We start from the raw sequence: 16,281 nt of genomic DNA on the forward strand, positions 1-16,281 counted from the left end.
CTTTGTTGTATGTCCTTTAATTTTCCAGATTCTTAATAATAATCTATTTTGCCTTTTTTTGTTCTTAGGTAATCATGATGATGGAAACCAATCATATAGCTTCAGAGTTATGCTGCTCTACCTGGTCAATGCTAGAACTTTCCCTACCTTTAATACTGATGCTACCACAAGGACAGATTCCCCATCCAATCCTCTTTGAATACAGAATTTACTTTCTCATTTAGAGTTCTGCATGACTTTCTATTGCTTGGATTTCTGAAGATGCCTTCTGACACAGGTCCTATTTGATTATAAAGGAAAGCATATCCTTTGTGGAAGGAAAGGGAAGGAAAGTTCATGACATTTCAAATCCACAAACCCAGAGCACAAGCTTGACCCTTTCTTGAGAAACCAGGTGAGAATGTGTTAGATTATAGTGTTAGAGCTAAGAGCAATGAAGTCAATTTTCAATATGTATTGTAACTTTAAATATATGTTCTTCCCTCAATTCATTCTATGTTAATTCCCTGAAAAACTTTAAACACTGTGTGAATTAGACTTTCCTTTTTAATGAATTGACACTTACCAACTTCTCTGTTTGCAGGACTCTGTTGAATCTCCCTCTCCTACTTCACCATTCTTTTTCATCATTCCCTAATGTGAATGGCTTTCCCCAAAATGGAGATCGCCATAGTCATTTTCCATCTGTTTATTCTCCTTAGAGTGTCTACATGCCCATATCTACAGCCTGTATTTCCAAGAATCTTTTCCAATCAAGCTCAGTATCCATCCCTTATCTGGAACTTCCCTGATTTCATTTCCTTCTCAATAGCCTTAATTTTCCTTTTATTCTTTTTTTGGTTTTGTCTTCTGCTTCTGGTGGAGAGAATGTCAGAGGTAGGTAACCAAAGGGGATTTGTTGAGTGACCTTGAGCACAGTAAATAGCCCTGCAGAAACTTTTCTTTATTCCAATTGTAAAGTTGGGATGATGGTGATCACAGTTACCCCTTATATTTGTTGCAAGACATGCAAGACATGGAGTATTCTCTATCCAGCCTAGATTCCCACCCCCCAAAAGAAAAGAAAAGAAAAACAATCTTAAGATTGTTCTACTGCTTGATGAAAAGCCATGTATGCAACTATTCTATAAGGAAAGACTGAGAGCAAAGAAAAATTGAGCTCATTACCTGATCAAATATATTTTTAGAAATAGCAGTTTTTCTGATGTAAATTATTTATGTGGGAGATCATATTATCTCAGTGACTAATGAAAGTGTAGGTTGTTGCCATAAAAATATGCAGTGGTAAAGCAAGATAACTGTAGAAACCCTGCCTTACATAGTCCTGGAAATATTCAAGTAGCAGTTTTATACTGCTTAAATACAAATATGAATAATAGAATGTAAAAAATATAAACTCTGTTCTTATAAAATAGCAGTATTAATAAAGAGAAACTGTTTTAGCCAAATTATATCCAAAATTATGACACACGTATTAGAGAAAGAAATGTCAGTGGGAGAATACTGCGATGGCAGAGGAATAAAAGGCAAGAAGGAAGATTAAAAAGACCCCAACTGAACATATTCAGTCCAAGTCTCATCCAATCCTAGGTCTGAAACAGATGTAGAAAGTCAGCTTGCCCTGGAGTAGCGTTAGAACTGAATTCAGATTAGAACCCAAGGTCACTTCAGCTCACGAATAGATTGCGTTTAATAATATAACTCTTTATTCAAGACCTCTGTGTCATGAGTCTTGTTAGGAACATAGGTGTGAGCTGAGAGGGTTAATTCAAAGGAAGGGATGGACTCAGTGCTCCACTGCAGATATTTGGATGGGTACAATGGCTTCATGATGAATGAGACTTACTCATTGGGAGGAGACACATTCTTCTCCTGGATAGGCTCCCAGAGTGTGGGTGAAAAGGTAGACTTCCTCTCTCTCATTGGAACACAGTGGCTCCAAAGTGGCTCATATCATTTCCTTTGGGTTTGTAATAGTCAACAGAGAAAAATTAAAATATATTCAGTGTACAGGAGAGGGGTGAGATCAATCCTCACTCTGAATATGTGCATAGACTGATACGAGCATGGTTCTCCTAAAGCTGCTGGAATAAAACAGACCATATCCCTGAATGAGCATCATGAGTACTCACTGGAAAGACTTTGCAGAAAAGAAGCTCAAAAGCATAAGGATTCAAAAAATAAGGAGAAAAAACTTAAACTTGTGGCCTGCCTTAGAATGCTTAGGCATGATAGTGCACTGGACAATGATGACTTTTGCTATGTTCCCATTTGAGACTACTCAGGGCTTTGTACTTTCTGCCTAGATCTCCTCTATGCACAGTGGCATCAGTTATGAAGTTAGGCCTTTGTACTTTCTGCCTAGATCTCCTCCATGCACAGTGGCATCAGTTATGATGTTCTATTTTCTTTCCTGGGTAACTGGTGCAGAGAGCTCTTTCTAAGATATGCCAATTTCAAATCCAGTTCATTTGTGGTTATTTACATTATCACTCTTGGATGCATGCAGATAATTTTGCTGACCTCTATTTTGAGGCAAAAGAAAACTGTGTATGAATATGCAAGGCTCCACTTTTCTTGTACCCATCATTTACCTCCTCATCCTTTGAGGGATTCTTGCCTCCATTTGGATCTTTCAAGGGAATAGTATACTTGTCTCATAAACCTGATCTTTTCAGGCTTTTACCATGAATTTTCATGTAAATCTTTAGGCCATAAATAGATTGTTTCCCTAAGAGACTAATTTTTTAAAATGACATTAAAAACTCATGAACTTCCCTTCACATAACTTTGGTATCATCGGTTTCCTGAGATGAGGCCTTACCTTTTTTAAGGGGTTAAGAGTAGATGAAAGGCACATTTTTAAAAATCTGCATTTAATTCAAAGACTGCACCATTCTTTGAATAAACATCCTTTAGGTGATGCCCTCTCTTTGCATGGTTTTAAACCACAACCAATTCAAAAGATGAGAAAGAAGAAAGCACACAGCTTGTTAAATCCTGAAGGATGTTCCTCTCTGAGAATATGTGCAAATATTGGGTTACTATGCATGTAAATATGCAGGAAGAATTGTTGTATGCAATCTTGTTGATCTGATTTTTTATGTATAAAATTGCCCAAATGATTCTTTAGTGTCCTACAATGGGAAATTGGGAAGGTTCTGCCCCCTTAATAGAAAGCTGTATGTGCTGAAATTCTGTAAGGAAAGACACAGAGCAATGCAAACATTGAGCTTGGTACTTTCTAAAATATATTTTGAATATTTGCCAATTATACATCAGACAAAGGACTGATAACCAGAATATACAGGGAACTTAAAAAACTAAATTCTCCCAAAACTAATGAACCAATAAAGAAATGGGCATGTGATCTAAACAGAACTTTCTCAAAAGAAGAAATTCAAATGGCCAGAAAACACATGAAAAAATGCTCACCATCTCTAGCAATAAAGGAAATGCAAATTAAAACCACACTAAGATTCCACCTCACCCCTGTTAGAATAGCCATCATCAGCAACACCACCAACAACAGGTGTTGGCGAGGATGCGGGGAAAAAGGAACCCTCTTACACTGTTGGTGGGAATGTAGACTAGTACAACCACTCTGGAAAAAAATTTGGAGGCTACTTAAAAAGCTGGACATCGATCTACCATTTGATCCAGCAATACCACTCTTGGGGATATACCCAAAAGACTGTTACTCCAGAGGCACCTGCACATCCATGTTTATTGCAGCACTATTCACAATAGCCAAGTTATGGAAACAGCCAAGATGCCCCAGCACAGACAAATGGATTAAGAAAATGTGGTATCTATACACAATGGAATTTTATGCAGCCATGAAGAAGAACGAAATGTTATCATTCGCTGGTAAATGGATGGAACTGGAGAACATCATTCTGAGTGAGGTTAGCCTGGCCCAAAAGACCAAAAATCGTATGTTCTCCCTCATATGTGGACATTAGATCAAGGGCAAACACAACAAGGGGATTGGACTATGAGCACATGAAAAAAGCGAGAGCACACAAGGGAGGGGTGAGGATAGGTAAGACACCTAAAAAACTAGCTAGCATTTGTTGCCCTTAATGCAGAGAAACTAAAGCAGATACCTTAAAGCAACTGAGGCCAATAGGAAAAGGGGACCAGGAACTAGAGAAAAGGTTAGATCAAAAAGAATTAACCTAGAAGGTAACACCCACGCACAGGAAATCAATGTGAGTCAATGCCCTGTATAGCTATCCTTATCTCAACCAGCAAAACCCCTTGTTCCTTCCTATTATTGCTTATACTCTCTCTACAACAAAATTAGAGATAAGGGCAAAATAGTTTCTGCTGGGTATTGAGGGGGGGGAGCGGGAGGGGGTGGAGTGGGTGGTAAGGGAGGGGGTGGGGGCAGGGGGGAGAAATGAACCAAGCCTTGTATGCACATATGAATAATAAAAGAAAAATGAAAAAAAAGAAAAGAAAAAAAGAAATAAATAAAATGTATACAATTTAAAAAAATAAATAAAAATAAAATATATTTTGAGACTAGCTTGGTGTTTTGTGATGTGTCATATTTGATGTGAGTGTTCTACCTGTATATGTGACCAATTAAATATGTACTGTCACCATGAAAATATCAGGCACTGCAACAATTTAAATATATGGAAACCCAGTCCTTTGTAAACATTCCTGGAATGATTTGGGTTAGTGGTTTCTCATGCTTGAATTAGAATACTAAAAATTTAAACTTCAAATTATAAACATCTTTACAGTGTAACAATACTGTAATACTATAAGTAGAAACTCTGTTCTAGTCAAAATGCTTCTCCAAAATATAGCACATTTCTATTAGAGAAAGAATGCCAGTTGGTGAATACTGGAATGAGAGGGGGAAAATGGAACAAAGAAAGATTACTGAAATGCAGAAGTTCTGCAAGACTCTAGTATGGAATTAAGTCTGAAACAAATGTAGAAAGTAAACTTGCTGTGGAGTAGTGTTAAAACTGAATTCAGGTTAGAATCCCAATGTCCCACTTCAGCCAAAGAATAGATTCCATTTAATACTATAGCTCTCTACTCAAGATCCCCCATTTCAGTATGTCCAAATCATGTAGTCGCTTTGTACTCTGGCCCCAGACCTTAAGAGATCCTAGTCTAATGAGACACACAGATATGTGAATGTATATTTATGCATCTAAAGTGCACTGGACAAACAAATAGAACAACTACCTCCTTGGAGGAATGAAGAAAATCCTCCTTGAAGGGAGTTAAGTCTTTTTCAGATTTTAGAGTTTGCTCTCAGCCTGATTGTGGGTGAGTGTTGGAATACTCCCTATACCACCCCCTCCAGCTTCATGGAGAAAAGCTCGTCGTCATGAGTTTCCTGTAAGGAATATAGGTGTGAGGTTAGTGGAAGCACTCAAAGTTATGGACAGGATGTACTGCTCCTGTTTCCCTTTGACTGAATGCCTGGCTTCATGATGAATGCCTCTTTTACTCATCATGGTCACCTGTTCCTCCTGGATGAGCTCTTGGAGGACGGATGAAGATGGGGAAGTATCTCCAATGTGGTTCATTCATTTCCTTTGGCATTGTTATCCCCTATGTGGAAAAAATTTTTACTATAGATTCAGGCTAATGTTGGGTCATGTGATCAATTCTAACTTAGTATGACTATGTACACACACTGGTGTGAGCACATTTCTCCTAGAGATTCTGGAACAAAACTGGCTCACTGGCCAGAGTGAGCATCATGACCACTCACTGGGGAAGCCTTGCAGAAAACAAGGTGTACAAACACTGGGGTTTATAAAATAAAGAAAAATAAACCCAAACACCTTGCCTTCCTTGGAATGCATAGATCTGTTATCACAATGTACAATGATAATGTTTGCTATGTTTCCATTTGAGACTACATAGGGCCCTCTAGTTTCACTCTGTAACTCATCTATGCACACTGGCATCAGTTTTGAGGTTCTAGTTTATCTATTTTATTTATTTATGTATTCATTTATTTATTTATAGTTTTAAGTACTGGGGTTTGAAATCACTTTGCCTCTCAGCTCTATCACATATGCCACTCCGCCAGCCCTTTATTTTGTCTAATACTGGATAATTGATAAGCAGAACTCTTTCTAAGATATGTCTCTGTCAAATCCATTATCAATCTTGGATGCATGGGAATAATGTTGGTGAACTCTACATTTTAAAGACAAATATTTTTATCCAGTTTCCCCACTTTACACTAAATCATTACTACAGGTCACAAGTCACATTGATCCACAAGTTGCATTTATTTATAAACATTTAGAAAATAATCAAAAGGTTCTACATCACTCTTTATATATCTTATTAATAAACTGTACATGGATAAGAAAACTTTTATCATGACAATTATAACAGCATGACTAAAGATTCCTATTCTTTCTCTTGACTATTAAAACCCCTGGTACCAGGTTTGGGCAACTGGCAACTGCCAGGATTCAGTGGGAAGGTGGTCACTACTCCCACAACTGTTCCCAGCCCTTGTGGGGAGGTTGAGCCTCAGCTCTGATGGAAGCAGGAAACAAAGGTTCAGGTTATCTAGTAGGTCAAGGAAGCTATGCACATGGCGTCTTCAGAGATTTTGGTACTGGTGGAATGGATGCTTGCAAAATACTTGACATCACTGTCTCCATCCATCTGAAGTGCCATGATGGTTTTCTCCACAGCTTCCTGATGACAGCTAGCAGAGGCTAGGAAACATGCTTTTTCTAGAAGAGTTTGGCTTAATGTTTTTGCAAGTAGCACTCTTACATTTGGCACATTGTCATTTGCCAAGGTCAGCAAATGTGGCATCAAATGCATAGCAAAGTGGTCCATGGGGAGGCAGTCATCTTCAATAACAATCTGGCAGATGTAGACAAAAGCTTGCCAACCAGACCACTTGGGGCACCTCCCAAATTTGTCAACCAGCTCATCAATGAAATCTATTCTGAAGGTCATGGGTATCTCCCTGTGCAGCTTCTTCAGCATCTCACTGACCAGCTTGTAGGAAATCAAACAAATGGAAGAAACTTTGTTTGCACAGAGAATCACAGCAATGGGACATAAATAGGCATAAACATCTCTGAGACTATATAATTCTAGAAGTAAAATCAGCTGCTCAGCCAGTTCAGCTTGAAAGCACCAATTTATACTATTATCTGTCACCAAAACCTCCTGAAGTTGATAAAGATACTCTCTTCCTTTGTCAATATGAAGAAGCTTCAGAAAATCATGCAAGTGTTTAAGGACACCTATCCTGACTTCATCAACATCTTTAAAAAACCCATTAAAAACTGGAACCAGATCTGCAGCTGTCAACTTACCTCCCAGGATAAGTGCAAGCTCATGGATGGAGAATGCCAAAGTTCTTCGAACTTCGGACCATGTGCCTGATGCAAGAATCTCATACATCTCTCTCAGGCAGTGCCAATTTTTCTGTCCAAGTGTCAGGGCCACACCTGGAAGGCAATTTCAGTGTCAACTGTGTCTGCAAGAGAGGGATCATTGACAAGTACTGATCTAATACAGTATGGGGTACAACATCTGGCACTTTTGGCCTCCTCTCTTTGTTGGGATGGAAGCTACTGCTGGTGCTCACATCTGCATCACTGTGGATGTGGTGAGCAATGGCATCTATATTGGCAACAGCATCACTGATTAAAGTCACATCATCATCTTGCAGTATGTTACAATTTGGTAGTTCATTTACACACAGCTCTTCTTGTATCTCGTGTCTCTGTTCTGTACCGAAGGTTCTCCTTAGACTGGAAGCTTGCAGCACACCTGACACCATTTCCTCCTGTGCTTCAACATCTGGATCATCAATATGGGGCTCTAGATTTTCTGTCGATTCTTCCAAGTCTTTCCTGGTAGCCATGGTGATGCTTGAAGACTCTGGCACAGGGAGTTTGGGTGCTTCTTCTGAACTCTCTAGGCTGAATCTCTTCTCAGAGTCCTGTTCAAGCTCAACATGTAGATCAATTTCAAAACTTAATTAAGTGAGTTGGACAATTTCTTACCTAAGAAAGTGTAATCTTGTGAACTGGTGCCAACTTTTGGTTGGAATGCAGATTGGTAGTTACCAAGATTTTCATCATTCTCATTGCTAGCTGCTTCCTGATGAGATTCAAAGGAGCTGTCCACTGGAATGCTTATTTTGCCTGAAGAGTTACTGCAAATTTCAGCAGTACCATCTTTCAGTGTATTTCCCAGTTTGACACTGGAATTAGTGATGCTGAGATCCAAAGGAACAGCCTCTGCTCCAATCTGCCCATCCTCAGGGATGTCTTGATCTTGGAACCTATTTTTATCTTTTGAACTTTTACTTTCTACTTTAAAAAGTTGGCCTGAGCTACATGGATTAACAAAAGTAGATAGGAAAGGTCCCAGAGACTGAAAAGCTGCTTGGCAAACCCTACAGGAGGGATCACTTATCAAGTCCATAAATACTGCTGATAGCTTGGTCCATCAAATTTCTTCACTTGTTACACATGAAACTGCCTTGAAGCACTCAGCATGAGCCTTGCAGACTCCCCATACATTATCAGAACACAGCTGGAAAAACCTGGGAAGCAACATTTCCTCAGTAACTTCCCTGCCAATGACACTGCAAATGCTTCCAAAGTTGGCAGCACAGACCTTTCGAACATGAAACATTCCAGTATCCCAGCACATCTCATAAAACCGAGGTAGGATAAGACTTTTTGTAATATATTTCTCAACCATGGGAGCTGTCTTGCACATGATAGGCAGAGCTTCTGCTCTCACAAATTCATCACTGTCTGGGGCAGTCAGCTCCATGAGCATGGGGCACACTTTCATCTCCAGGTCAAATCGCTCAATCAACTCCTGCTCCAGAAGAGCCAGCAAAGTTTCCTGACTTTTTTCCCACACTGCATTATTCTGGTCTGTGAGATATCTAACCACAACAGGTAGTAGATATTTGGCAAAAGCATATGTTATTGAAGGTTGATTTTCTTGACAAAACAATGCAATACGAGGCACCTGTTCCATCAGCTCTGCTCTCACAATTGGTTCTGGATCCTCAGCTAATTTGCTAATTCTTTCCCAAACTAGAATACAATCTCTTTTATTATCACAGACGGCCCTCAATGTATCCAGCAAACTCTGGGCCAGCATTTGTCTATTAGCTACATCCTCACTACAGCATACTTGTTCAGTCTCCCAAGTGGTGTCAACATTTCATCTTCTGAGACAAAGTCGAGGGCTGAAGGCATAATAATCACATCAAACTTTGGTCTGTATTCATCCACACCAAGCTCATCAGCACCTATGCCTGGGAGAAAAGAAAGCCAGGTCAGTGCCATTGGCAAACCCTGGGGTACTCCATGAGCCCCAATGCCTGCCCCATGCTCACTTACAGCCTGCCACTGACTTCTATTTGAGGTAAAAGATACTCTGTATGAATGTGCAAGGCTGGGTTTTTCTTAGACACATCATTTACCTATACATTCAGGGACTGATTCTTGTAGTTATGTGGGATTTTTCTGTGAAATAATGCACATTATTTTTTGTTGCAGCCAGCAGTGGGACCGTGCCTGTGTGATTTGCCATCTGGCCTTGTGAGAAAGCTCTAAAGAACTGAGGCAAAGGTCTCAGAACCAGATGTCCAGAAAAACAACAGTGCTCAAGGTTCCCCAGATGGCTTTGTGTTCTTCAGATGTAAATAAGAAAGTTATGCTGACTGTGTGCTTCTCCTTCTTCTCTGTTCCCATTTTAAAAGAGACATAACAAACAGTTAATTTTAACTGTGCTTCCTTGAACTAATGTAACCTTGACACATAATATTTGGCATGCTTTTTCTGACCAAATGCTCTCCGTGAAAAAGGAGTTTATAAAAACAGTAGTATGCTTCATTAAAGTGGCTATTGAGATTCCAAGATGGCAGCTAGAGGGAGGAAGCAGAAAGCATGCTTTCTAAAGTAAAATCTTGGAGAGACACTGGAGATACACCTCACAGGAACAACCACCAAGAAGAGGCAAAACTTTGACTCCTCCAAACCTCCAGCCTGTGCATAGTATCTCCACTTCACATTAAACAGAGAAACCAGGAGGCCCCCAAGCCACCAGCCACAAGCATGCAGACAGCTTTGGAAGATGCAGACCACAAGACCACTGTGGTACTCCCACAGACAACCCTGGGCCAGATCAGCATAGCCCCCTGGACAAACCAACCCTCACCCAGGGAAAATAGAAAAAGAAACTGAATAATAAGCAATAACAACAGAGGAGACACATAGCAAAGAGGGTGGGGCACCCTGAGTGTGGAAGGGGGGGAAGGGAAATTCCTGACTACAAGTCAGCTGGAGAAGGCAGGTGTGGTGACACACGTCCAGCAATCAGGAGCAGGAAAACTTGTAAAAGTGGTGGTGGAAGGAAAACTCCACAGGAGTGGGGGGAAGGCCTACTTCCCACATGAGCTGTAAATAAGCAAGCTGGAGAAGGCAGGAGCAGTGGCACACACCCAGCAACCAGGAGCGGGAAAGCTTGTAAAAGTGGCAGTGGGAGGAAAACTCCACAGGAGAGGGGGAAAGACCCACTTCCCACGTGAACTGTAAATAAACACGCCAGCCTGAGAAAGCAGGTGCGGTGTCACCTCCCCCAGTATGCATGGAAAGAGGAAAGCATGTAGCAGTGGCGGTTGCGCCCCGGAGAACTCTAAGTAAACAAAGCCTGCGGGGCTAGGTGAGTGTTCAGCTCACTCCTGAGATCTGAAAAACTTACTGAAACTGTATTGCATTTGAACTTGGGACACTTTGTAGTGTTTTTTTGTTTGGTTTGGTTTGGTTTTTTTCCACTTTGATGAGACAATGACAGAACTACTTCTGAGACACCATCTCCAGGATTGGAAGCTGAGGGACTAACACCAAAATTTTTAAGCCTAAAACTTTATTTCATTTAAACGTGGAGATTTTTTTCATTTATTTATTTTTTTTTCAATACTCTGTCTCTCTAATGCCTGCTGAGCTTACTGTTGATTAGTACACTATCTCTCCATGTTTATATCTTTGAAACTTTTGTTTGTTTGTTTGTTTTTTCTAATTGTTTGCTTATTTGTTTTTCCCTTTTTCTTTAACTTCTTTGCTTTCCATCACCTCTCACCCTTGCATTCTAAATATCACCATTACAAGCTAGAAAATACTTAACTGCACACAGTACAGGGACAATAACAACACCAAGGGCAATGATGAGAAGACAGAAAAAAACAGGAAAATCAGTTCCCCACAGCAAAAAATTAGTACAGGAACAAGAGGGAAATAAAGAAAACAGATACTCAGATCCAGACTCCAACAAAATGAAGGTAAACTATGCCAAAGAACCCAATGAAGCCCACAAGAATAATCTAAAAAAATAAATACTACAGGTAATCAATGAGAATTTTGTAGAGATAATACTGGATATGGTCAACCAAAATGTATAGGAGACACTCAAGAAATTCCAAGACAACAAAAATAGAGAATTTGAAGAAGCAGAAGAAGAAATAAAAGAAACCATAGAAGCACTATATAAACACCAAAGTGAAACAAAGAACATGATTAATAAAGAAATAAATGAACTCAGGACAAAAATAGACAACATTGAAGAGGAAACTACCCAGGATATGGAAAACCTCAGAAAAAACAATGTAACAGAATTGCAAACCAAAATGGAAGGGCAATCCAGCACCATAGAACAAACAAAAGACAGAATCTCAAAACTCAAAGATGAAATGGTAATTAAAGGAAAAACCAAAGAACTATTAGTTAAACAACTCAAGACCTCTGAAAAGAAAATGTAAGAACTCACTGACTCCATCAAAAGACCAAATCTGAGAATCATGGGCATTGAAGAAGGAGAAGAGGTGCAAGCAAAGGGAATGGATAATATATTCAACAAAACAGAAAATTTCCCAAATCTAGAGAAAGCTATTCCCATACAGATGCAAGAGGCCTCCAGAAAACCAAACAGACCAGCCCATTAAAGATCTACCCCATGGCATATTACCATTAAAACCACAAATACAGAGACCAAAGAAAGAATACTCAAGCTATAAGAGATAAAAAGCAAATAATATACAAAGGTAAACCCTTCAAAATCACAGCAGACTTCTCAAAAGAAACATTAAAAGCAACAAGAGCTTGGGTGAGATCCTCTGGGTACTGAATGAAAATAACTCAAGCCCAGGATACGCTACCCAGCAAAACTATCATTCAAATAGATGGAGCAATAAAAGTCTTCCATGACCACTACAAAAGATTCTTCAAGGGATTCTGCACAGAGAAAGTGAAACCCAACATAACCATGAAAGGGTAGGCAGCACCGAACTACAGGAAAAGAAAAAGCAAGAAAGTAGAGAGTAACCTCAACTTAGGCATACACAATCAAATCTTCAAACAACTAAGACAACTAAATAACAGGAATCACCACATACCTATCAGTACTAATACTTAATGTTAATTGACTTAATTCCCCCATCAAAAGGCACCGTTTGACGAACTGAATTAAAAAGGAAGAATCAACAATTTCTTCCTTACAGGAGACTCATCTCACCAACAGAAATAAGCATAGGCTTAGGATGAAAGGCTAAAAGAAGATTTATCAAGTCAATGGCCCCTGAAAACAGGCAGGAGTAGCAACACTTTCTCTGACAAATTAGATTTCAAACCTACATTGATCAAATGAGATAAAGAAGGGAATTCCATACTAATAAAAGGGGAAACTGACCAAAAGGAAATAACAGCTATCAACCTATATGCACCCAATATCAACGCACACAATTTCATCAAACATACCCTGAAGGACCTAAAAACATTTATTAACTCCAACACAGTGGTAGTGGGGGACTTTAACACCCCATTATCATCAATGGATAGGTCATCCAAACAAAAACTCAATAAAGAAATCCTAGATCTAAAATATACCATAGATCAAATGGACCTAGTTGATGTCTACAGAACATTTCCTCCAACTTCTACACAATATACATTCTTCTCAGCAGCCCACAGAACCTTCTCCAAAATAGATCATACCCTAGGGCACAAAGCAAGCCTCAGCAAGTATAAGAAAATCAAAATTATACCATTCATTCTGTCTGATCACAATGCAATAAAACTAGAACTCCACAATAAAAGTAAAGACAAAAAATATGCAAACAGCTGGAAATGGAATAACTCCTTGTTTAATAAACATTGGGTCATTGATGAAATAAAAGAGGAAATTAAAAATTTCCTGGAAGTCAATGAATGAAAACACAATCTGCCAGGACCTATGGGACACAGCAAAGGCAGTCCTGAGAGGAAAGTTTATAGCCATGAATGCATATATTAAAAAGACTGAATGATCCCAAATCAATGACCTAATGATACATCTCAAACTCCTAGAAAAACAAGAACAAGCAAATCCCAAAGCAAACAGGAGAGAATTAATGAAAATAAGAGCTGAAATGAATGAATTAGAAACCGAAAAAAAAAATAAAAAGAATTAATGAAACAAAAAGTTGGATCTTTGAAAAAATAAACAAGATCGACAGACCCCTGGCAAACGTGACTAAAATGAGGAGAGAAAAACCCCAAATAAATAGAATCAGGAATGAAAAAGGGAAGATAACAACGAAAACCATGGAAGTCCAGGAAATCATTAGAGACTACATTGAGAACCTATATTTAAATAAATTTGAAAATCTAAAAGAAATGGACAGATTTCTAGATACATATGATCATCCAAAACTGAACCAAGAGGGTATTAATCACCTGAATAGATCTATAACACAAAATGAAATTGAAGCAGCAATCAAGAGTCTCCCCAAAAAGAAAAGTCCAGGACCTGATGCATTCTCTGCTGAATTCTATCAGACCTTTAAGGAAGAATTGATACCAACCCTCCTTAAACTCTTCCATGAAATAGAAATGGAAGGGAAACTGCCTAACACATTTTATGAAGCCAGTATTACACTTATCCCAAAACCAGGCAAAGACACCTCCAAAAAGGAGAACTATAAGCCAATCACCTTAATGAACATTCATGCAAAAATCCTCAATAAAATAATGGCAAACCAAATTCAACAATACATGAAAAAGATCATTCACCACGACCATGTAGGCTTCATCCCAGGAATGCAGGGGTGGTTCAACATACGAAAATCAATAAACGTAATAAACCACATTAACAGAAGCAAAGACAAAAACCACTTGATCATCTCAATAGATGCAGAAAAAGCCTTTGATAAGATCCAACACAATTACATGATAAAAGTTCTACGAAAACTAGGAATAGAAGGAAAGTACCTCAACATTATAAAAGCAATATATGACAAACCTTCAGCCAGCATTATACTTAACAGAGAAAAACTGAAACCATTCCCCCTAAAATCAGGAACTAAACAAGGATGCCCACTCTCTCCACTCCTATTCAACATAGTACTGCAATTCCTAGCCAGAGCAATTAGGCAAGAAGAAGGAATACAAATAGGTAAAGAAACTGTCAAAATATCCCTATTTGCAGAAGATATTATCCTATACCTTAAAGACCCAAAAAACTCTACTCAGAAGCTTCTAGACACCATCAATAGCTATATAGCAAGGTAGCAGGATATAAAATCAACATAGAAAAATCATTAGCATTTCTATACACTAATAATGAGCAAACTGAGAAAGAATATATGAAAACAATTCCGTTTACAATTGCCTCAAAAAAATCAAATACCTTGTGTAAACCTAACAAAGGATGTGAACGACCTCTACAAGGAAAACTATAAACTTCTGAAGAGGAAGACTATAGAAAGTGGAGCGATCTCCCAAGCTCATGGCTACTTAAAAAGCTAAACATTGATCTACCATTTGATCCAGCAATACCACTCTTGAGGATATACCTGTGACACAGTTTATTCCAGAGGCACCTGCACACCCATGTTTATTGCAGCACTATTCACAATCAGAACCAATGAAGATACTACCAAAAATAAAGAAATAATTAAACTCTGGCATTAAATGTTAAATAAAAGTATAACTGCAAGAGGAATATGGAAATGTTTTTATGATTAAGGAATAGGTTGGAGATGTCTAACATTTCTACATACATAAGGTTAAGTACCATAAACTTTGCGATAGCAGCAGTAAAATCTGCAGAGCACATTCTGGTAAAGGAGCAAGTTTGAGAGGTTTGCATTCTAATTTCCACAATTACACCTTGAATGATGAGAATTAGGGAGACAAAACATTAAAAAAAGGTTAACAGAACAAGCAAGAAAATCTTTAACAGAGAATTGTATATTTTAAAATCTCTATTATATATGGTGGTTTGTTAAGGTTTCAGATGGAAATTTGTTTGAAAATAATTAAGTGCTAAACATAAAAACAAAAACAACCTGAACATCACTCTCTGTGACCATCAAATCCAAAACAAACATTGAGTACTGCTGTCCACTCCAGAGCCTCCAGAGGCACAGACCCCATCAGTTTATATCCCTTCATGGTGAGCTCTCAGCCACATCTTACCTTCTGGCAGTGACAGTTGTGCTAAATGATGATGCAATTCCTGCTTGCGGCTCAGCCTTGGGACAATGTCTGGGCCAGTGTCCTGTGGTAATACTAGAGTCTATGCTACACAGGAAAAGTACTTTAGAGTTGCTTTTTTCTTAATTTGATATTCTCATGATAGTTCATGAATAAAAATTTTAAGCAATTATGACAACATAAAATAACATCTACCCAAAATTGTCCAGTTGCCTTCTTTTTTCAATGTGAATTCATAAGTTTTCAAAAATGGTTCTTAACTGTTTTTTTTGCCAGTCCTTTTTTGTGATGGATTTTTTTTTATTGTTTTATTATTCACGTATGCATACAAGGCTTGGGTCATTTCTTCCCTCTTCCCCCACCCCCTCCCTTACCACCCACTCTGCCCTTAACTAATGTTTCAAAATTGGCAATAACCACATTGTTAGCAAACACTGACTGATGTTACCATGCTTGATTCTATTATAATCCTGTGAGTGAAATAATTCATATAAAATACATTGGAGCACAGACAGAAAATACCTTTTCTCCATGTTGAAATTGTACCCAGGGACTGACGCAAGCTAAGAACTGCTACACCATTGAGCTACATGCTTCCCTCATGAAGGTATTCCTTAAGTGCAGATGTTAATAGAAAGATCAAAGTAAAGACATTGGAGGTGGAATTGCATAAATTAGAAAGCTTCGGTAAATTTTCATTTCCAAACATTTTGAATTCTTGAGCACAGATTTCTCTTTAAAAAGTAAGTCAATTGACCCG

At 38.6% G+C, this 16,281-nt stretch overlaps 1 pseudogene; it reads right to left on the reverse strand.

The window, feature by feature from the left end:
- Nucleotides 1–6,567: 6,567 nt before the first annotated feature.
- Nucleotides 6,568–9,338, reverse strand: LOC109674544 (serine/threonine-protein phosphatase 4 regulatory subunit 1 pseudogene; annotated as a pseudogene).
- Between the last annotated feature and the right edge of the window lie 6,943 nt (nucleotides 9,339–16,281).

The sequence above is a fragment of the Castor canadensis genome, chromosome 19 (assembly GCF_047511655.1).
Source record: "Castor canadensis chromosome 19, mCasCan1.hap1v2, whole genome shotgun sequence".
NCBI lineage: Eukaryota > Metazoa > Chordata > Mammalia > Rodentia > Castoridae > Castor > Castor canadensis.